This window comes from Vespula pensylvanica, chromosome 23 (genome assembly GCF_014466175.1).
Source record: "Vespula pensylvanica isolate Volc-1 chromosome 23, ASM1446617v1, whole genome shotgun sequence".
In the NCBI taxonomy this organism is placed as follows: Eukaryota; Metazoa; Arthropoda; class Insecta; order Hymenoptera; family Vespidae; genus Vespula; species Vespula pensylvanica.
The window spans coordinates 1,534,544-1,559,543 of NC_057707.1; the positions used below are offsets into that span (position 1 = coordinate 1,534,544).

The window sequence follows — 25,000 nt, forward strand, 5'->3', positions numbered from 1 at the left end:
GCTTTTGTTATTGTTGGTACAATCATAGCTGACATTGCTGCAGCTCATCCCTTTCTTTCGACTTACAAATACACACACACACATACAGACAGACAGTAGACAGACAAACACACACACACACACACACACATACATGGTTGCACAAACTCATTTTCATCGCACACGTGAATATATTGGTTTATTTTCTCATCGTTCGTTGAATAGAATTATATTTGTTGATCTTTCTTTCTTATTATACTTTCCAACGTTTAATTATTTCAGTTTTCTTTCTTTTTTTTTTTTTTTTTTTTTTTTTTTTAGAAAAAGAAGAAAGAAAGAAACGAAAGAAAAAGAAATACAAAGAATTTTTGATAACAAATATTTCAATTTTTAATCATATATATACATATATATATATACGTGCATCTATATAAAATATGAATAATTAGTGATCGTATTTGCATTATGTCTTGTATTAACTTACCCCGATAAAACTTAGTATTTTCTTATTCCAAACAAATAACTTAAGTAAGACGTATCGCAATTTCGTTTCCACGTGTCAATGTTAAAACTTTTACGAGGATTTTATTAAAATATCAAAGAAGAATTGCACGTCTACGATGGAGGTAATAAAAAATTACTTTAAAATATTCCTTTCGTTATTTCTTGTTTCTTTCTTTCTTTTCTTTTCTTTTTTTTTCTTTTCTTTTCTTTTCTTTAGCACCGTCGTCTTTAATTATTTCATTTGAAAGCATTAACATGTTTAGTTTGAATTGATTCATTCAAATTAAATAGAATTCTTCTGTTTGAATAAATCCTTGTTTTCCTATCGAACAGGAAATTGGATAAAATCGAATTTCGACTTGTCCAAACTTGTCATGGGTTTGTCTAAAGGAGTGTTGTTTCACACTCGTCTGGTAGTTTCGTAAACATGTTAGTTGGAAGCTTTGAAGTCCCTTTTCACCGATCAGCTTTGACCAAACGTTCTCGATGAATGGTGGCTACCTCAATTCAGAGTTTCAACGTTGAACTACAGTAAAACTCGAATTCCGAATTCCGTGGATTATTTTTTCTCTCTGTCTCTCTCTCTTTTTTTTTTAAGTCTTTATCCTTTCTCTAATTAACCGCTTGACCATCAATGAGTCGATCACTCACTCTTAGACGAGTATTCATTCATCATATCCTCTTCTTTTTTCTTTTATTTTTTCTTTCTTTTTTTCTTTCTTTCTTTCTTTCTTTATTTATTTATTTATTTATTTACAATCATGATGTGGCCAGCAGCCTCTTTTAGTATCATGATTTACCGCAACGAGGTTAATTAAATTGACTTTAGTTAGATTAGTTGGATTAGTTTAGATTCCTCTCGACCTCTGACACACATACATACACAACACACGCACACACACGTACACACAACGCGTATATGTATCATGTATCTTTCTCTTTTTCAAATGTAATATCAAGCAATCTGATTACCAACCTACTTTTTACGATCTCGTCTTTTGCTTTTGAATCTCTCGTCCGACTTCCTTTTTTTTTCCTCTCTTTATTTTATTTTCTTTTCTTTTTTTCTTTCTTTTTCTCTTTCAAAATTCATTATTACTTCAGTACTTTTTTTTTTCTTTGTTTAATTCTCTTTTTTCTTTTTTCAATTCGTTATTACTTCGATACGACAGCGAACAACAGAATTCGAAAATTTGTAAATCGAATTAGTCTGAAATAAATCGAATTAAATAAGAACGAATAAGAAAAAAAAAAAGAAAAAATAGATGACATTAAAGTAATAGATTTAACACAGAGTAACGAATGATCGCAGTTCCTTTTTTTTTTTTTCTTTTTTCCTTTTTCTTTTTTTAAATCCATTATTATCTCAACTACGACAACGAACAACAGAATTCGAAAATTTGTAAATCGAATTAGTCTGAAATAAATCGAATTAAATAACAACGAATAAGAAAAAAAAAAAAAGAAATAGTTGATATTAAAATAATAAATTTAACATACAGTTAGAGTAATAGATGATCGTTGTCGAAAAGATTAATACGAAAGGTTCGAAGAAATGATCGAGATTGCTTAAATTAATACCTATATATATATATATATATATATATATATATATATATATATATATATATATATAAGGATAAATTATCACGGGACGTTTCCAAATAAATCGAAGAAACAAGGAGACGAAGAAAACGAAGAAGAAGACAAAGAGGAAATAGCCCTTGGAACGAGAATTAGTTCGAAGAGTTAATTCCTAGAGTTCCTTGCTTCAAATGCGTACTCATGCGTTGTACGTGCAGAAATGTGTGGTCTGCGTTCGAGGACCGTAGAAATGTAATTAACCCGTGTTCGAGCAACGTTATACCTACAGATACCGTCAGGTAAATTCATGTTCACGAAGGTTCGAACATAGGTACGTTCTTTCTTTTATATAAATCGGATTATCCGTATATCTTTCGAAAAATAGAGTGGATGGATATCACGAGAGATATAAATCAAATTCATTTTCTATTATATATATATATATATATATATATATATATATATATACTTTCTTTCTTTTTATATCATCGGTTTTTCAATTTTTTTTTCTCTTTTTCCTTTTTTCATTTTTTTTTTCTCTTTTTCCTTTTTTCATTTTTTTTTTTTTTTATATATATATATATCTCGAGTCGAAATAAAAAGTAAAAAGAAGAGAGAGAAAGAGATAACAAATTTGATCTATATTTCCTTCTTCGAAATAAATTTCTTTTTTCTTTTTCTTTTCTTTTCTTTTCTTTTCTTTTCTTTTCTTTTCTTTTCTTTTTTTTTTTTGTTTCTTGTTTTTATGCCGATCATAGAAATTACTAACGGAAGTGAACCCCTTTTTGTAACGTCGAAAATGTTGTAACGCGTTAACATCCTCGAAATAAAACATGAGCTGTGGTTATATCCATGATATATATTTGCTGTCTCATTGGAAATGGTAAACGATCAAACGAGAACGAAAGGGCAGTTCTCCCTTTATTCTCTTTTCTTTATAAGATTCTCTGTAACACCAAATACATACATGCATAGATACATACATATATGTATGTATGTATCTATGTATATATGTATGTATGTACATACGTAATGTCTCGTTTTCTCTATTTCGTTATTGTGATCATTTTCAAACGTAACGATGCTCCTTAAGAAAAAATTCAAGAGCCAATTGGATATTTTTTATTACTTGATCTTCGATTTTCAATTTGATACATAATTATGTATTATCGCAAATAATAGTGATAATTATAATAATGATAATGACGAATAAGACATTGCTTTCGATTGAAGCAAATTAAAAAAAAAAAAAAAGAAAAAAAAAAGAAAATCTTTTTTATTTTCAATTCAGTATATAATTATGTACTGTCAAAAATAATTATAATAATAATAATAATAATAATAATAATAATAATAATAATAATAATAATAATAATAATAATGATAATAATAACGAATAACGAATAAGACATTGCTTTCGATTGAAGCAAATTAAAAAAAAAAAAAAATTAACAACAAACAAACAAACAAACAAAAAGAAAGAAAAGAAAAAAGAAAAGAAATTTAATTTTCGGCAGATCGTTCGATCAGTCTACATTTCTCTTTCACTTCTTTTTCTCTCAATCTTTTTCTTTTCTTTTCTTTTTTTTTTTTCAATTGCCAGCAAACGAAACCTTCTTTTCTTTCACTTTTCTCTCTCTCTCTCTCCCTCCCTCCCTTTTTTTTTCTTTTTTTTTTTTTTTTTTAACAGAAGGGTAAGTGTTCCCACAGTTTTTAATTTCGCGTAATAACGAGAATGTAATTCATAAAGGGCTAGGTTCTGGCCCCGAAGCAGGCAAAGTACCAGCAGCAGGGACTTTAACGAGGACATTAAAGTGGTTTCGACTACGCAAGGTTCACGACACGGACGAATTACGCGCATTAACGTCCTGACTTCCTAGTTAAAAGGTAGAAAAGAGGAGAGGGCCTTCGTTCAAGATATTTTCAGCTTTCCTTTTGTTCAACTGCGTTACGAGTTTCTCCGTTTCGTTTCTCGTCTCGTACACGTCATCGTTACCCGTCGTTACTATTTTTTTTTTTACTTTTTCTTTTTCAACAACTCCCTATCAGTTTCAATGGGGGGACTCTTTCATAGTCTCTCAAGTATTCACTGTAATGTCAAATTAATCTTCGAAAAAATCGTGTCGGTTAATTCGTTCCTTTTCTCTTCGTACATAGATATATTTTTTCTTTTTTTTTTTTTTTTATTTTGTTTTGTAATTCGAATTTCTATTTCTGGTTTTTATGTACGTGTAACTCTCGTTGAAAGAAAGAAGCATGAGAAGAAGAACGGAAGAAAAACATCAATTTCAATCTATCATTATACAAACGTTATTAACATCAACGGGATTCAATTGAAACTTTAGACAAAATTACATTTTCAACGGGATTACGTGCTAGGAGATCGAAAGTTTAATAAACGTGTTGGGGAAGTGCCCCGAGGATATCTCGAGAAAAAAAAAAAGTGTAATCGTTAGGAGATTAATCTCTTTAAAATTGGCGTTATATCATCTTAGACCTTTCTTTCTTCTTTTCTTTTCATTCTTTTCTTTTCTTTTCTTTTTTTTTTCGAATATCAATTCCGTTTCATAATCCTTTATATAACGCCATGTAATCTTTAAAGTCATAGAAAATTAATTATCAGTTTAAATCTAAATGTTAAAGAGTTTCATGTTTATATACGTATATATGTATATTATTTAATCTTCTTTACAATCTCTATATTTTAATAAAATATATATATATATATATATATATATTATTAAAATATAGAAGTTGTAAAGAAGGTTAAATAAATTTAATCAATCAATCACATTAGATTATTCAAATTTTATGAACGATTTGGTATGGTAATTTTGAAAGTTCGTGACGAGGCATAAACCTAAAGGGTTATAGATAGATATAGATAATTCCCAGTAGGAATAATTAAGCAGTTGCATCTTCGATAGACCGCCATTGTCAGCGATATTACATGATACTTCGCCTGTGAATTCCCGAATGACGTTACTGGCCCAAATTGGCTGTTGCTTCGCATTAGTGGTGCGAACTTCTCGCGTGAACGAGAGACATGGGGTGTTTGCTTTAATGAGATTACACGAGCTCGTTGTGAACGTGTAGGTGCATTCGAGTTACGTCTTCTTCCTCCTCTTCATCTCTTTCTCTCTCTCTCTCTCTCTCTCTCTCTATCTCCCTAACTCTCTTCATTTCAAGTCGCACGAGACTCATCGCATAAGTGTTAGATTGATAATTATAGCAAGTGACTGAGATTTCGATTTAACTTATGAATTTTCATTGAACCATTATATTTTTCATTCTCTTTCCTCTTCACATACAAATATATATATGTATGTATGTATGTATGTATGTATGTATGTATTTATGGATCATTTATTTTGAAAGTAAGGCAAATCCATTTTTTGTTGTTTCGAGAAAATTAAAGGTTAGCATATCAGTCGATTACAAAATGTAAATTAATTATGTCGAGTCTCGCAAATCGTTTCTACTGATTTATTCGTATATAATTTGGTTATATAAATTTCTTTTAGGTGAATTTAACTATGATAATATACGCGTTTACGGACTGTAAATGGACTTACATTTATTTTCGTAATTAGTCGATTGTAAAAATTATTTAATTTCAATTATGAGAAATTAGATACCATTTGAAATATATTTTGTATCGATCCGATTTTGTTTATAAATAATAACGGGAGATAAAATAGGAATAGTATGTTTTATTTCGAACGTTAATTATATTTATATATTGTTAAACTTAACAATGATTCCGTCACTTGTGTTTCTGAAAATTAGGCTTGCATTATTTTCGTGATCAATCCCTATGCATTTTTATGACCAATTTTAAATCGAACGAAACATCGACATTTTTTAAAGATGTTATACATTACTCGGTTACTGAGTTACTTTCTTAAATTAACTAACTTACTATTGAATATTACCAATTATTTATAAATAAAAACTTCACGCTAAATTACTCCCGAGTCATGTGATATCTCATTTGAAAAAAAAATAATTAAAAAAAGAAAAAAAGCAAACTTACACGACTTTCAAAATAAACGATCCACATCTATAACATATAACAGAGAATCTTCTTTGTTGAATCTTTATCAAGTAACTCGAAAATACATCAGAAAAGTTTCATCCGAAAGAGTTGATCATAAAGATAAGAATCGTCTAATGAATTCAACGAAGAAGAATGATAAGTTGAAAAGTACAAAAAAGAAAAAAGAAACAAGAACGAGTATAAGAAGAAGAAAAAAAAAAAAGAAAAATGGATAAAGACGAGACGTTCAACGATTTTATTTTCAACGAGAAGACTTTGAGAGAGGCATTTACATGAATGAGACTAGACGAACCTTTGGCATATAGCATATAGCGAATATAATCTTGTTTAAACTCTTGCTACGAGAAAGATAACGTCTAAACGAGACTACAGTTAACTGCGCAGCTCTTCTTCTTGAATACTGCGTACTGATAAAATATGCTACTATGGTCGTTGATTAAAGAACTCTCTTGTGTTTCGGAGATGCACTGGACGCTTACGAAAAAGCGACTATTCTAAAATATGTGTGTCGGATTCTGTTGAGGGTGGAGAAGCGGTAAATTACGAGGGCGAGGAAAGGCGTGGCTATTTCTCTATTCGTCCTCTTTCTACTTTTGCATCTCACTCTTTCTATCTTTTTCTATCTTTCTTTTACTCTTACTCTTACTCTTACTCTTACTCTTACTCTTACTCTTACTCTCTTTCTCTTTCTGTCTGTTTTTGATTATCTTTTTTTTCTTTCTTCTGTTTTCTTTCTTTTCTTTTCTTTTCTTTTTCTTTTTCTTTTTTTTTTTGGCCCGAAATATCCCTGGTAAAATATGGCTCACGTATCGTGAAAAAAATCAATTTTCTAATCCTACGTATACTTCTATCTTGTTTTCATCATTCTTTTGAATGCATTTATTTATTGATTTTTTATTTATTTATTTATTTATTTATTTTTTTTTTTTTTTGGAGGAATGTTTTATACGGATCTCTTATTCTTTATTGTAATTTGATTTGTTAATGATGTTAATGTCGTAGTATGAAAAGAGATGGTTGTATATAAATTTTCTTGATCGTTAATCAATAAGTATGTAAATGAATGGATAAATAAGGAGAAAGAGATATAGTGTATATTATGTTTTATATTTTATATAGGATTATATATTTTGTTATATGTTATATATAATATTAAATATTACATTATACATAGTATATGAATATTTGATATCAATAGTTTTAAAGACGATAGCAAAAAGACATCGTCCTTTTCTAAAATTATATATAATTGAATCGTTTATTTTCAAAGTGATGTAAATACATTTTTTTTTTTAGAGACGAGATATCACATAATTCGTGATTAACTTAGAGTAAACTTTTTATATGTAATTCAGTTGATATTTAATATCTTAAAAAATGTCGATGCTTTATTCGATTTCAAATTGGCCAATAAAATAAATTGCATAGCGATTGATTACGAAAATAATGCAAGCTTAATTTTCAAAAACACAGATGACGGAATCATTGTTAAGTTTAACAATAAAACATACTACTCCTATTTGAATTCCTATTATCATTTATAAACAAAATCGGATCGATACAAAATAAATTTCAAGTGATATTTAATTTCTCTTAATTAAAATTGAACGATTTTTACAATCGACTAATTACGAAAACAGATGTAACTCTATTTACAAGCCCGTAAACACGTATATATACACGTACGATATAATTAAATTCGCTTAAAAGAAATTTATATAAACAAATTACGATATCGATAAATTAGTTGAAACGTTCTCAGACTCGACACAATTAATGTATATTCTTTAACCAATCATTTTCACGAAACAACCAAAAATGGATTTGCAATATTTCCAAAATAAACGATTCGTATGTATGAGACATGGTCGATTTCTAAATTCGAAGGAGTTACGTTAACGTTGCTTTTCTGAGGAAAGATCAAGAAGATCAAGAAGACGAAGAAGATGAAGAAGAAGAACAAGAACAAGAACAAGAAGAGGAAGAGAAGAGAGTAGAAACGAAGAAGCTCGGAACGAAAGGCGTCCAACCAAGAAATACAGAGTTCTGTGTGCGAGATTGCTATCTCTCTCTCTCTCTCTCTCTCTCTCTCTTTCTCTCTTTCTCTCTCTGTTTCCTTCTCTTCATTTCTCTCGTTCCGCGTGTTACCACGAAGCTCGGCTCAACGAAGACACGTTTTCCTCTAGAAGATCGCTGCGATTCCGGACGTGATTCGAGAGTCGACGAACCTCGTCCAAGGAACTTCTTCCACTTTACTGTATTTCCTTTTTTCTCTCTCTCTCTCTCTCTCTCTCTCTCTCTCTCTCTCTCTCTCTCTCTCTCTCTCTCTCTCTCTCTCTATGTATCTCTATCTTTATCTCTATCTCTGTCTGTCTCATCTTTCAGAGACTTCAAATTTAACCTTCAATTCACAGTTCCTTTAACTCCTTTTCCTTCCTTATCGATCCTAATAGATCATTTAGAAACACCTTAAGAATTAAAGTCTTCAAGGCTATATAATATCTCGAAAATCCTTCAATCTCGAAACAAGTTGAGAAGACATCGATCCATATAAGACGTTTAAATCACTGTAGAAACTTTCCAAGAGAAAACTCTGAACAATGTTCGAATATTTAACGATACTACGTGGTAGTAGTGTCTATGAATATATATATATATATATATATATATATATATATATATATATATGTATGTATGTATGTATCTACATGAAGCTCTCGTTAAATCGAGAACACTCATCGTCCAATTTTCTCTCTTATGAAGAAATTACTTTAAATAATCGAAGAATTTTAACACTTCTTCCTAATACGCGAAAGCTCTTATAAAATTATGACATTGGAACGTTGCTTTTATAGCCATGGTAAGTTTAAACGAAACGATACTCGCTATATCTTTAAAGTCTTTTAACTATTAGAAAACTTTTCTACTTGATTATAACACTCCAGTTTGCAATCTCGTAAATATCGTGATTAGACGCAAAGTTTATGATAATCTATGTTACGAGAAATATGATAAGAGGAAGTAGAAGTGATAGATATATCTAATCATCTTATTATCACTTTTTTATATCTTCCCTTTTTCATTTTTTTTATTTTTTATTTTTTTTTTTTTTTTTCTTAATTATTATTATTCGTTACATTCTAATCATATGTAGTAATAGCAAAGAAGCGTCTTTCTTTCTCTCTTTTAATCCGTCGTTTTATTTCTCATCGTATTATTTAAAAAATCTCTATCGACTCAGTTTCTCTTTTTATTATCCATTCTTTCTTTTCTTTTTTTTTATTTCGACATCGTTTATATCTTTTCTTGCTTTTCACGACTTTGCTTAACCTTTATTTCCTTATTTTTAATTATGTTCATTTTTATAAGGAAAGTAGTCTGAAAAAAAAAAAAAAAAGAAAACAAAAAGAGAGAGAAAAAAAGAAAGAATGAAAAAGGAGTGTATACTGCTAACGAATGATATATCAAATCAGAGAGATTTTTTGATTCTTTCTTTAGCAAGTTAAAGCTTTTCAACGAAAATGTGGATGTAAAGGGAACTCACGTGCGAAACTCTTGAACTCTTTAACAAGGAAATAGCTGAATTTTTTCTCATTTACGGAAAATTATACTAATTACCATTAGCGCTGTGTTAAGCATAATGCCTCGTCAACGAGTAATTCGAAAGGTGCGAAGCTCGTTTATTTATTTTTTTTTTTTTTCGTTTCCTTCTCTCTCTCTCTCTCTCTCTCTCTCTCTCTCTGTCTCTCTCATCTCTATTTTTCTTTATTCTTTGTTTTTTTTCTTTTTTGAATGCTAATGCACTACCTTCCTTTCTCTTTCCCTTAATTTCTCCACAATGTTTCTTCGCAAGATTCTTTCATCTTCGAAAAAAAAAGAAAAGAAAAAATTCACAAATACATTCATCTTCTATGAAATTTCTTTCAACTATAAGCATTTCAAAGGAAAAACTACGAACGATCATTAATCCTTTTCATTTCTTAATTAATATCTTCTTTGATCTTCTTTTTTTTTCTCTTCTTTTTTTTTTCACTCTTCCATGAATTGCAATTTGTATTAATCATGTTGTAATATAGGAGTAACTTATCATTCAAGTATAATATAATGGATAATAATCCCTTGATCGTCGATAAAGATTATTGAGAGATATTTGAGAAAAAAAAAAAAAGAAGGAAAAAGAAAAAAAAAGTAACGTCGAGGAATGGACCGTTTATTTTGAAAGGATTACAAGTCCTTTTTTTTTTTTTTTTTTTTTTTTTTTTTTTTTTTTTTTTTTTTTTTTTTTTTTTTTTTTTAAATGAGATATCACATGATTCATGATTGATTCAGCGTAAACTTTTTATTTATAACTAGTTAATATTTGATATATTAAAAAATGTCAATGCTTCGTTCGATTTGATATTGCCCAATAAGAAAGATTACGTAGCAATTGATTATAAAAATGAATATAAATATAATTAACGTTCGAGATAAAAAATACTACTCCTATTTTATCACCTGTTATTAATTATAAACAAAATCGAATGGATACGAAATATATTTCAAGCGATATTACGCTTCTCATAATTGAAATTAAAAGATATTTTTTACAATCGACTAATTATCGAGAATAGATGTAAGTTCATTTACAGTCTATAAATATATACATTAATATAGTCAAATTCGCCTGAAAGAAATTTATATAACCAAATTACATATTGAATAAATCAGTAGAAACATTTACTAAAAATGAATTTACATTTTTGAATGGACTAATATGCTAATTTTTCATTTTCTCGAAAGGACGAAAAATGGACATTCACCAATTTCCAAATATACGATCCAAATTTTACTTTGAAAAGAAGGATGACAAGAAGGGTATGTTAAGAATAGAAAAAAAAAGAAAGAAAAGCAAAAAATAAAATAAAATAAAATAAAATAAAGAGAAAAAAAGAAAAATAAAAAGTCGAAGAAAGAAACTAGTGTAGAATGGCGACGATTTCGTTCGAGATTCCCTAATCCGAAATATTTATATACATACATACATACATACATACATACATACATACATACATACATATATACATACATATATACATACATATTCCTCTTCGTCGAAAACGAAGCGAGAACTACGAAGGAAAAGCATTTCCATAAATCGGTCCGGGTCGTATATACATATTTGTCTGAAGAAATAAAGTTTTCTTGGGTGTGCTCAGGAGCGTTTCAGGGAATAAAACGCGTCCTTTAAGGAAACCCAGGTTGCTCGTAGGCTAAGTACTCGTGGTTGGATGGGCTTGTGAAAGTATTCCGGAAGAGAAACTTTCTATCTTACTTGCTTTCCTACATGTTACATGCATATTATTACATACATCCCTACACACACACACACATATATATACACCTACATACAAATATATAGTTGTACGTATATACATAGATAGATAGATAGATAGATAGATAGATAGATAGATAGAGAAGAAAAAGTTCCCTAGAGGGCCATATAGATTCACCGAAAAAAGTATTCGCACCTGAGGACACGGAAAATAAAAAACTCCTCTCTCTCTCTCTCTTTCTTTCTATCTCTATCTTTATCTCTATCTCTATCTATCAATCCATCTAACTATCCTTCTCTCTCTTCTAGAGTCAAAGCCAACCACGAAACTGGGCCATGCTCGTTAGTCGTTCGATTGATTTACAGTATCTCTCTCTCTCTCTCTATTCCTTCTTCTCTTTCTTTCTCTTTTATTCCTCTCTCTCTCTCTCTCTCTCTCTTTTCTTTCCTTTTTTTAAATCGAACAGAGGAATTGGCTCGATCGTTCCTTCGTTCGTTCCTTCCTTCGTTCGTTCGTTCGAAATCGTAACCTCCGATCTGTCACTTTCCGGAAATGCAACGAACGAAGAAACGTTTTCTTCGAAGGGTCAGCCTGACGCCATGTTTTTTATTCTCACGAGGATAAAGAGTAGAGAGAAGGAGATGAAAGAAGGATGAGGAGGACAAGAATGAGAAGGAGGAGGAAGAGGAAGAGGACTACGACAAAGATGGCGACGCGTTGGCACGAGAAAACGTCTCTTCCGTTTCCTCCTCCGGAATTTGGTGATTAAAGCTCCGAATCGAGGTTCGTTCCGCATCGCTGACTCATAGTCCTCTCTCTCTCTCTCTCTCTCTCTCTCTCTCTCCCCCTTTTCTCTCTTATCCTTTTCTTCTTAAACGCTTTCTCTTCGTTTTACCATCGTTATTCTATTTCTCTATTTCTCTCTCTCTCTCTCTCTCTCTCTCTCTCTCTCTCTCTCTCTCTTGCTCTTTTTCTTTCTTTTTCTTTTTTAGAGTCAAGACAAGGCGTCTTAAGACGATATTTCGAGGATGGAACGTAATCGCACGTTGGCGCCAACTTGCGGCTCGTAAAAAGCATAGAAATTTCAATTAATCCGTTTTTCCCTGTTCTTTTACAATACTTTTAGAACAAGAGGAAGTAAACGTGCGTTTAGAGATAGGAGGGAGAAAGAAAACGCTCGTAAAATATCGCCTTTCGAAATTGACTCTTCCTACTGGCAACGAGTGGAGTCTACTACTACTACTACTACTACTACTGCTACTGCTACTACTGCTACTACTAGATTCTACCCTCTTACGTTAGTTCACTCCTCTTCTTTCTCTTCCTTCTTTCTATTCCTTCAAGACTCTCGAGATAAATTATTCGAATAAAGGAGAACTCGTAATTCTATTAAATCGCTTCCTCCTTTCATATTTCCTTCCTTCCTTCCTTCCTTCCTTCCTTCCTTTCTTTCTTCCTTATTTTCTTTTTTCCTACACACTTTCCCTTCTTTACTTCCTAACGATCGTGCTTTGTAATAGATTTGGATAATTCGATGATATGGAAGATACAAAAACTCGAAATTAGTAAGACGATAACGTATTCTTTTAATACTGCTATTAAAAGGATCACTCTAACTCCTATTAGTTGATCTTATTTGATATTTAGAATACCTTAAATGGTAGCATTTAAAGGATCATTCTAATTCGTATTAGTTGATCTTATTTGATATTTAATGTCCTTTAAATGGTAGCAGTAAAAGGATCATTCTAACTCGTATTAATTGATCACATTTGATATTTAGTGTCCTTTAAATGGTAACATTTAAAGGATCATTCTAATTCGTAACAGTTCATGATATTTGACTCGTAGAGTTCATTATTTTAGCAAATGAAATTCTACTCTTCTGCGTAGATTCCTAATCAATTTAATGGAAGATGTTTCTTTTTTAATTTAATTTATTTATTTATTTATTTATTTTTTTTTTTTTTGAGAAAGTTTTACGATACATAGGTAAATACGTATTTCGTATAGATATAGGTAACACGTGGTAACGAATTCACGAAGGAAGTTAGTTTCGCGGTCGACCGTAACGAATCCATCTAGACATCAACGCGGTTTGCTCGACGTCACGTGCGCACCACTGTGTTACCTTCAAAACTTTCTACGAACTCGGCCACGTACAAGGTATAACTTTAAAGTGGCCGCTATTAATACGAAACGTAAGTCATTTTTCAAAAGGTACTTTTGAAAATTTTCATTTTTCGTCGTTGATCGATCCTCTTTTTATAAATGAATGAAGTGAATGAATGAAATGAATGAATGAATGAATGAAATGAAGAACGACTTGATCTAACTCGAAAGTTCAAATCTCTATCTAGATTTGAATTGAATCGTTTCATTTAATTGTATTATATAATAAATCCTTTATCGTGTTGTATGAAGTTTTGACATGGGTAAAAAAAAAATTTAATAAATTTTGGAATAATTATAGATATCGATTCTTTTAATTTGGGATTAATAAGGATATAAGTAATGTGAGAAAATTTATCGATTTTATATTCTAAGGCTCGTATAAAATAATATAAAAATAATAACTAATATCTAATATTTAATATATATAAAATATCTAATATATCTACATATATATTATAATATAATATCTAATGTTTTTAAATATATATATGTGTGTGTGTGTGTGTGTGTGTGTATGTTTATAAAAATAGATAGTCTCCGTAGAAAAGTCAAAAAGACATAGTCGTTGCAAATAAAGTCAAAAACCATTCACGAAGAAAAGAAAGAAAGGATTCTCTCAGTACCTTTTCGTCTTCCTCCTTTACGAGTCGCTACTACATACATACTGCTAGAAGAAGTATCCTTTTCGGTTTTCTTCTTTCTGGTGGAAGGCTCGGGAGGCGAGTGAAATATCGATTTTGCCTTGCGGAGTAATGGAATTCCGGAGTCAAATTTATGAGCATTCGCGCCGGCTCGACCTGCTCGCTTTGTTCAGCGGCGCGTGGTAAAAAACTTGTTGAAAGGAGGTTTCGATGGAGGTTGAGGAAAATAAAAAAGAAAAAAGGAAGAAGAAAAAAGTAGAAAAGAATAAGAAAGTAAAGGAAAAAAGATCGACAGATTGGGGAAGAAGAAGGAAGGAATAAAGTAGAATATAAAAAAAATAAAATAAAATAAAATAAAAGAATAGAAAATTTGCAATTTTTAGAGTAGTAATCTCGTTCGTTCGTTCGTTTCTTTTATTTATTTATTTATTTATTTATTTATTTATTTATTTATTTATTTATTTACTCCTTTTCTAACTTCCTTTTGTCTTTTTCCCTTTACACTTAAAGACTTAAACGAAGATAGAAGAGACTAGTCCCTTCGACAAATCTAAAAACATATATATCCCTGACGCTATTATCCATTAATTTAGCATTGAAAAATTTTCATCAGATATACGAAGCTGAAGAAGGGTACTGTATATACACGTACGAAAAGAAATTTCTTTTACGTTACGTAATCGTAAGAAAATTTTGAGAACGTTCTCGGCCACACTTTAACAAAGTAAAAGAGTTAAATTATCCAAGGTTCTACGTCTAGCTCATAAATTTTCTAGAAACTTAACTTTAACGCCGTTGGATAAAATGAGACGAACGAAGGAGGAAGTTTAGCGTGAACTTCCCCATACTATGTTTTTCTTCTTCCTCGTTAAACAAATGTATGTGTGTTTTAAATGTTTAACTTGTGTCGCTTGTTTTCTTCTCTCTTTGATATATTATAGTTAGGTAGATATATATCGTGTAATTGATGTTGTCCTTTAGAATGATTAATGTTTTCTATCCAAACTGTTTGATTAATCTTCTTATAGGTATAATACACTTTTATTATCGCTATCATCTTGATCCATTTTTTTTTCTTCTTCTTCGCTTTTACTTTCCTTTTTTTCTTTTTTTTTTTTCTTTTTCTTTTTGAACTATTATTCGAAGATTAAGAGTCGAGACTCTCTCTCTCTCTCTCTCTCTGTCTCTCTCTCTTTTCATGGACGATCATCCGATTCTCGTTTGGAAGTTTAATGAGCTATTTTTATTTATAATAACGTCGAGCGAGGCTCCTCGCATTATCACTAATGCACGTTATAGAAACTTGGTCCTAACATTTTTAGGATAAGCGCATCGCGTCTTAAAGTTGATATAATGAAGCTCTCGCACGTTAATGAGCTTTAAACTTTGGTATAAAAGCGTATATAGTATAATCCGAGTAGGTAGGATGGTTGGTGTGTGCCAAAGGAAAAGCGATATGGCAGTCTATGTATGGCTATCCAAGCGAGTAACGTCTAATGAAACACTCGAGTGTACTTTAATATTCTACATCTACCCTCTTTTCCTTCTTTTCTTTCTATCTTCTTTTCTCTCTCTCTCTCTCTCTCTCTCTCTTTCTCTTTCGTTAAACTTTTACAGTTATTTCTTTTCTTTTCCTCTTCTCTCTCTCTCTCTCTCTCTCTCTCTTTCTTTTTATTAGGTGAATTCGATTAATTAAAAATTCTACGTCGACATACGTATCAAACTCGATCATAATTCGATCGTACTAATAACTTTCGAATAAATCTTTTTACAAGCCTATTTATTTTACGTTCGTTATATGTGTACGTGTTCGTATTGTTCTTTCTTCTTCTCTTTTTTCTTCTTTGTTTTAAACTTAACAATTTTATTCATATTCTCCTTCCATAGATATTTGAAATAAGTAAATGGCAAAGTAGTTTGAATTCATTTTGTCTGACACTTTTATATAAAATATTCGTCTCTCATAGAGACACCTTTTTTTGCTCAGAGACATCCAGCTTCCACATCGTGTCTTTTCAAGAGACTATTCAAATGGAAGGAAGTATCTTTCTCTCTTTCTTTTTCTTTCTATTTCTCTCTCTCTCTCTCTCTTTCTCTCTCAATCTCAAAGTTTAGCGGTTAAGCAAACCGAAAGGCCAACGCACAAGAAGACACCTTTACCACAAACACAGCTTTATCGCGAGATACTCACAACACTTTGAAAAACATTTCCTCTCCACTAACTCGTAACTAAACCAAATGAAATCTCTCTCTCTCTCTTTCTCTCTCTCTCTCTCTCTCTCTCTCTCTCTCTCTCTCTCTCTCGTTCTCTTTTTATCTCTATTTCTATCTCTCTCGTAACCTCAGAATCCGATGGTTTAACGAAGGAAAGTACAGCGATGTAATTCGTGCGTAAATACATCTCAAGAGAGTTGCTAAAACGAAATGTTCATATCTCTGTTAGTACAAATAATAAACCTGCATATATATATATATATATATATATATATGTGTGTGTGTGTGTGTGTGTGTGTGTGAGTGTAATATATAAATATATATATAGTGTGTACGTGTGCGCGGGTAACTAGAGAAATAAAAAATAGATAAAAAGAACGAAAAAGAAAAGAAAATAAAATCAAATCAAATCAAATCAAATCAAATAAAAGTAAAGCTTTAAGAAGATCGTAGAAAGACTTTAAGAGACACGTTTGCATGCTTTCTGAAAGACAGCGAAAACGATTTGAAAGTATATATTACCAAGCACGATTACGATGTAACTTGTTTATTGCTTGGGAAATTCCAAGCAGCATCCTCTTTCAACTTACTGTTTATTCCTTTAGTACCTTGTCTTGCTATGCTTTACCTTACCTTACCTTACCTTACCTTACCTTACCTTGTCTTACCTTATCTTACCTTATCTTACCTTGGCTCCTTGTTTCTTCTTCTATTTTTTTTTTCTTTTTTTTCGTTATAAGGTACGGGCCGCTTGTAAAGAGGACCACGACATTTTCTCTCCTTATCACGAATTCCGTGAGACACGTGCATGTTTTATTATCATACTCGAAAAGAACACTCTACTCTTCTTGTTTGGTTTCTTTAACCCCTTTACGAATATTATATAACAGTTTTGTTTATTCTTATTACACCTTTCACTTATATATTTTTATATATATATATATATATTGATTTATATATTAATTATATAATTTATATTACATATTATTCTTATATATATTATAATTTATATATATATATGATATATGAAATGTATATTGTATATATAATATAATATAAAATATAATATATATATTCATGAATAAAATTTTCTGTCTCCTTCCCTGAATGATAGAATTCGAAACGGTTTTAGAATTTGTTGAACAGAATTAATTGGATGATCTAACAGATCGGACAAATGCCGATAACGTATAGAGACAATATAAGATACGATAGAGTACAGTATTTCAAGGGGATAATGAATTTGTAGAACGTTGGTTTGAATGCTTTAAAAGCACACGTCTCTGAGGAAGTAATTACAGAAGGACGTTCGTCTACTGATTGCGAGTACAAGTACCGTCTTGCCTTGGCACTTTAAGTCCCATCAAGACAAGTTTCTAAGGGAGGAGTTAGAATCGTTAAGCTCTGACTATTAGCTAGGCTTATTAAGAAGAATGACATCTGATCGATGCTCGGAATTTTAAATAGATATCCGACACGATTTATCTACTCTTTCCTCTTTTCTTATTTTCTTTTATTTTGTATTTTTTCTTTTTCTTTTTTCTTTTTTTTTTTTTTTAATTTTTATTTCTTTCTTCTTCTCTCTTTCATTTAATTAAACTAGATCTTATTTTTCTTTTCTCTCTCTCTCCTCCTCTCTTTTCTCTCCCCACCCTTTCCACTTTTCTTTTTTTTTTTTTTCTTTTTTCTTTTTTTAGAAAGGAATATACCATGAAAACGAAGTATCTCGAAATTAACGAGGTACTCGACTCCACTTCGTTTGAAGTAAATCGAGCTAATATCCTAATTAAAATGAAGATATACACTTATTGCGTGGTAACTTGAGAAAATTTATAACACGTGGTCATAATGTATAATTACATGAAAGGATTCATTTAGGTTAGCGTAATCGAATGACCGATTGTTCTGTAATTTATGCTGATAAATCCTTTATCGTTCTAACGTTTCCACCTGTCCGTTTAATTGATATTCACGATTATCGTATACATATCTCTCACCGAACATATTTACGTTCGGGCTTGAATCGAAATGACAGATCTCATATGTCACGTTATGAGTTATTCTACGATTAACGATTGGGAAGCTTATCAAACTAATTGAATGTTAGCGGTTAAATTAGTCTAAATGTTTCTTCGAGAGACATTAACAAATTTTAAATGTAACATGCATACAACAAAATTAATTACAAACGCATCAATATCATTTGATAGGGTCGTCGGATAATATGGACCGTTTATTTTCAAAGTGATATGAGTCCATATTCTTTTTTAATAAGATCACATAATTCGTGATTGATTCAGTGTAAACTTTTTATTTATTACCAGTTAATATTTAATATCTCCTTTGGTTTGTAGTATTGATTATTGAAAGTGGTGCGAGTTTGAAAGTGGTGCAAGCCCATTTCTTTTTTATTTTATTTTATTTTATTTATTTATTTTTTGTTTTTTTTTTAAATGAGATATCGCATAATTCATGATTGATTCAGCGTAAACTTTTTATTTATAACTAGTTAATATTTGTTATTTTAAAAAATGTCAATGCTTCGTTCGATTTAAAATTGCCCAATAAGAAAGATTACTAGCATTGCATTTGATTATAAAAATGAATATAAATATAATTAACGTTCGAAATAAAACATACTATTCCTATTTTATCTCCCGTTATTATTTATAAACAAAATCGGATCGATACAAAATATATTTCAAGTGATAATTTAATTTCTCATAATTGAAATTAAACGATCTTTACAATCGACTAATTATCGAGAATAGATGTAAGTCCATTTACAGCCCGTAAATACATACATTATTATAGTTAAATTCGCCTAAAAGAAATTTATATAATCAAATTACGTATCGATAAATTAGTAGAAACATTGTCAGACTCGACATAATTAATTTATATTTTTGAATTAATTAATATGTTAATTTTTAATTTTCTCGAAACAACAACAAATGGACTTGTAGTACTTCCAAAATAAATAGTCCATATACGTGTATATGTACATCCATATATATATATATATATATATATATATATATATATATATTTACATACATACACACACACGTATCTACGTATGCATATATGCTCGTTTCTTTTTCTTTTTCTTTCTTCTTTTTCTTTTTTTATCTTTGGAGAAATTTGCAGCAGAGTTCATTAACCGTATGTATGGGTAGCGCTTGAATAAACCGAGAAATGAAGCTCGCGTTTTTCTTCCTAATTTTCTCCCGTAGAAATAGCGTAGATGCACATATATACATATACAGAAGCAAAGTCACACATACGTATGCAAATACATATACGTTACTATTAGATATTCCGTAGTGGTATACATATAACTTTTATGTTTTCTCTTACCAATCTCATTTGCTTCCTTTTATCAACAAAGTTAACAAGCTTCCTTTAAAGTACTGAAAAAAATGCAATACACGCCAATCAGATTTTATGTTTCTTATAAAATATCGAAGATTTTTATCTCATTAGATCTTTCTTTTTCTTTTTTTTTTTTTTCTTTTTTGGTCTTTTCTTCTTTCCACCCTTTTTTTTTTTTTTTCCTTTAACAATCACGTAGTTCGTCGTGAAATTTCATTTTCTATCCTACCTACTTCGGAGATGCGACTGCATCATTTTTTTTTTTTTTCTTTTTTTTTTCTTTTTTTTTCTTTTTCTTCTTTGTTTCAACCGAGTTAAAGGATTTATCGCGTGGCATGCAAGTTTTTTAATCCCGCTCGTGGACCGCACTTCTCCTTTTTTTTTTTTTTTTTTTTTTTTCATTTTCTCAGTTTCTCCTTCCATCAATTTTTTTTCTCCATTTTATTTATCCCTTTTTATATTACAATTTTTATGATTTATCATCGGCCTATCAATAGATCGTTTGTCGTATAATAAATTTAATCAGACACCATAACGTCGTTTTCGTTATAACGATCAAAGTTTCATTGATAAATTGTCGAATAGTTAAAACGAATAAAACCAAAAGGATTCTGTTAAAAACCAAAAGATTTATTAATGATCAGCTGATTTATCTTATCGTTTTTCGAGTATAAAAATTGTCTCTATCGAATGTACTCTATCGATGAAATTTTCCTAGCAGATTTTAGAGTTGAATAAAACATTGTAGCTTCTGGTAAAATCGATCTCAAGTTGCTAGTTATCCAATATTTTCCATAAGAAAGTTTCGTCGACACGCGACGTGACATTAACGAGACTTCTAATTCTCATCTCTTCTCTCTCTTCTCTCTCTCTCTCTCTCTGTCTTTCATTCTTTTTCTTTTTAACCAACGTTCCTAAGTTCGTTGTAAGTTGTATAAGGATCTTGATAATGATCATAACTCTTGAAATTTCAAGGGAATTCACACAAGTTACTGTTCGCAATAATTGAGCAAATGCGATTGTTAGGATAATAACGTCCTTGACTATTCCAGAGAAATGAGAAAGTGGAGAAGAAGAAAATGGAAATATGGAAAAAGGGCTGAGCTTTTCAAAGCGAATATATCGTAACGATCTACAACTCGAAATATCTTTTAAGCAATCGACGTTTAACAATCGTTTGACATTTTATTTCCTTCGTATACACTTCTCTAAAAAGTTTTTATCAAATATATATTTGCATTTGTAATTTTGTCAGAACGACGATTAGATTCTTTTCTCGAAATAAACGGGACTATTAATTGTTTCAAATAAAATTTCGCGGGGTAATAAAAATAATAATAACGATGATGATGATGATAATAATAATAATAACGACGATAATGATAATAATAATAATATTACACATTTACAACGATTTATTTATTATTCGTATTAATAATCTTTCGTTAGAAATAATTTCTCATTGAAACAAGTGAAACGATTAATTATTTTCAAATAAAATTTTCCACGAAATATAATATTAAGGTGGACGTTTGTAAATGATTTATTATTTATATTAATAATCTTTTATTTCGAATGATTCCTCGTTAAAACAAAAAAATTAAAAAAAAAAGAGAGAGAGAGAGAGAGAGAGAGAGAGAGAGAGATAATCGTCATGCGAATATCGAAATTAAACAGCGCAAAAGAAAAATAAATGAAGAAAGAAAGAAAACGCGTATCAAATTTTTTTTCTTCTGGCCGATACATCACGCAAGTATTTTCTTCTCAAATTTTTACTTCGTTGAGATCGATCCGCAGTATACGAAGTCGTTTATTTAATATTTACCTCGTACGCAGTCGGTTCACTTGAATTTACAATATATGCATATAAAATACATGGCCAACATATGAATATATTGCATTAATCACGAATTCAATCCAATACGCGTTTTTCGTGAAATTTTAAACGGCAATAGCATACAAAGGCAATTGCTGTTTTCATAAAATATCTTCTTACATTTGGGTAAGAATATTTCTCTCTCTCTCTCTCTCTCTCTCTCTCTCTCTTTTTTCTTTTTTTCTGGTTGTCCGTCATTTCTCATTTTTCAAAAAAGAGATAGAGATGGGAGAAAGGTCAAATGTGAGAGGTCAGTAGCATCGCGAATTACATCTGTACGATTTCCAACAATTTTCGACGTGTACTTCCGCAAAGTAGAATCGTGTTACAAACTTTCCTATGCGGATAGTAAATATAGTAAATATTTAATATCCGTTTCTAAAGCACACATGCAATAAAATAGCATGTGTTGTTTACTACAATAGCGTGTCTCATTTTACGAATTTTATTAACTTTTCCAACGAAATGGAAAGAATTATAATCTCGAAATTTGTATTGTATGAAAAAGAAAGGGAAAAAAAAAAACGAGAAAAAAAAATAAAAAACAGAAAAATAAAGAGAGAGAGAGAGAAAGAGAAAGAAAGAAAGAAATTATTTTTTATTTTGTTTAACGTGCTCACAAAAATTTCGTCGTTGTTGTTTTTTTTTTTATTTTTTTTTTTTTAACCAAGTCGAAATTTCCTCCACATTCAAGAGAAATATAAAGTCGACTGAGTGTATACTGTCATCGAAATTAATGTCGACTAGGTGGAGATGGCGTCGAGCTTCATTTATTGTCCGTAAAAGCCTCTCTATTTGTCATTGTCGCATGGTATATGCCTGGAACAATGTATGTACGTATTCGGCAAGACCCGTTAGGCCAGGGGTTACTGATGAACGTGGAAGAAGGAGAGAGAAATAAAGAGAAAGAGAGACAGAGAGAGAGAGAGAGAGAGAGAGTGTGAATGAGAGTGTGAGGGATAATTTAGGAAAGAACGAAACAGCCAAGATAAATATATCAACCATTCGTTGGATAGACTCCAACATTATTTTCTTTCGTGTACAAGGATGTCTAGTTTCGTTAATAGTCTCCTTTATTCTACACCTGATACTTAAAATTAACTAGAAAATAATTAAAAAAAAATGAAAAAATAAAGGATAAGAAAAAAAAATAGCAAGATAATTGTTAATTTTCGATTTAACGTAGAAAACGAATGATCTAACGTCGATTTAATCCTATAGAATTTAATCGAACTGTTGTTTTCATTATTATTCATGTATCATTCAATTCGTATGAATGACGAATAAATCAATTTCAATATATATCCATTGTTTCATTAAAATTTTATTATCGAACAAAAGGATCTTATAGAAGTATAACGATGAAGTGTTGGAGAATTATAGGACTTTAACCAATGAACCTAGTGAGTGGTCGTAGAGTACCTGTTGATTACCCTGGGAGGATCCTTACATTCATTCAATAAACGTATTTTCACACGAGCATTGTGTTCGACGATATGTTCAGGTCATCCACTTTTTTTTTGCATAATGAAATATCACCTTTTATTCCAATGTCAAATGAATGAAATAATAACTTCGCAATTGTTTAACAAACAACAACAACAACAACAACAATAATAATAATAATAATAACAATAAGATTATCAAGTCGCATTTCGATAGGTATTATACTATATCTCCCAATGAAAAAATTAATAAATTAAGATAACAACAAAATAGAAAAGGGAAACAAAAAAAATAGATAGTATTCTTTATTTAACAGATACTTGATACATTGATTAAAATATTCTATATAAAATAATAATGTTTAACACCGAGCAAAAGTTTTTTCCTTTCGATTTTCATTTACGAGCAATGTCTACGATAGAATATCCTCGTGTTACATGTGCCAAGCCAGCTTTAAAGGTTATTTCGCAGTATGGCCGTTGGGGAATTGCAAGGCAAGCTTGTACTAGCCATCCCTATACCACGTCTAGAGAAAATTTTACGTCGGTTCATGTTTCATCGGACGCATAGAAACGACGAAAAAAGGAGTGAAAAAGAAAGTGTAAGTTAAGGCTTGATTCGTCCTTTCTCCTGATTTTCTACTACCACCATAACCACCATCACGATTCACCACTACCACTATCACCATTACCATCTACTATCACTATCGTTCTTTCTTTCTTTCTTTCTTTTCCTTCTTTAATCCATTCTTATATATATATATATAAATGGATGTATATATGTATGTATGTATGTATGTATGTATATATATATATGTAGTTAGAACCTGTCGCAGAGTCGGAACTTTTTCAGAAAACTTTAGCTGGCGTAGCTTTTCCTCTTCAGACTTTTATATATTTTTGTTCCTTTTTTCTCCCTCGGATTATATTTGATCCCCAGTTTCTAAGTCTAATCCTCTTTCTCTTACTCTTCTTCATTCAGGCATTTCATATTTATAATATGTAATATTAAAACAGTCCGGATTGATATTTATTAAAAAAAAAAAAAAAAAAAAAAAAAAAAAAGAAAGAAAGAAACAAGAAAAAAGAAATTAGGTTTGTTATTTCGATAATATTATTTCGATCGATATCATATTGAGATATAAAGATGATTTGATGTAAAAGAACGAAAAAATTTGAAATTTAATAGGTAATCTTCTCGATCTAGATATTTCATATTTATAATATATAATATTAAAACAATCCGGATCGATATTTATTAAAAAAAAAAAAAAAAGAAAAACAACAAATAAAATAGAATTATATTCGTTATTTTCATAACATTCTTTTTTCATCGATGTCATCGATATTGAATATATAAAGATGAGTTGATGAAAAAAAGAGAAACCATAAAGAATAATAATAATAATAATAATAATAATAATAATAATAATAATAAAAAGAACGAAAACGTAGAAATTTAACAGGTTATTGGGAAAGTCGAACGTTATAACATTCTCTGTGGTTGATTAAAGGAATTAAACGTAGCAGTCCGTCGTCGAGTACATATAACCAACTCGCAAGAGTAACAGCAACCAGGGAGGCGTTTCTATTCATCGTACTCCTAGTACGGCTTTTCAACTGTTCTCTTAGTGACAGCTAGCGGTTGTTAGGTAAGCTCCGGTACTTAACCGAGCTCCATCCGAATGGACCGTAACTCTTCAAAGAGATATGCCATTCATAGCTTGGATCTTCATACACCCAGAGTGAGGATTCTCCTTTCGAGTTATTCCTGAAGCTTTATCGAGAACATCGCTTTGACTATCTGTTAGAACTTTATGACGAGTACGTGT

The 25,000-nt window shown here is 30.4% G+C and overlaps 1 protein-coding gene across 3 annotated transcripts in view; it reads left to right on the top strand.

Annotated features, from left to right (window-relative positions):
• Window positions 1–25,000, top strand: part of LOC122636773 (TWiK family of potassium channels protein 18-like) — a 204,643-nt gene that overhangs the window by 65,384 nt on the left and 114,259 nt on the right. Inside the window, exon 1 of one of the 3 annotated variants that reach the window (XM_043828384.1) lies at window positions 12,207–12,225. The exons of 1 other annotated variant lie outside the window; for it this stretch is intronic. The gene's annotated coding sequence lies outside the window, so the exon portion shown is untranslated. Of the gene's footprint in view, window positions 1–12,206; window positions 12,226–23,751; window positions 23,771–25,000 lie in introns of those variants that run through there. One more of the 3 variants, XM_043828383.1, reaches the window with a different exon arrangement.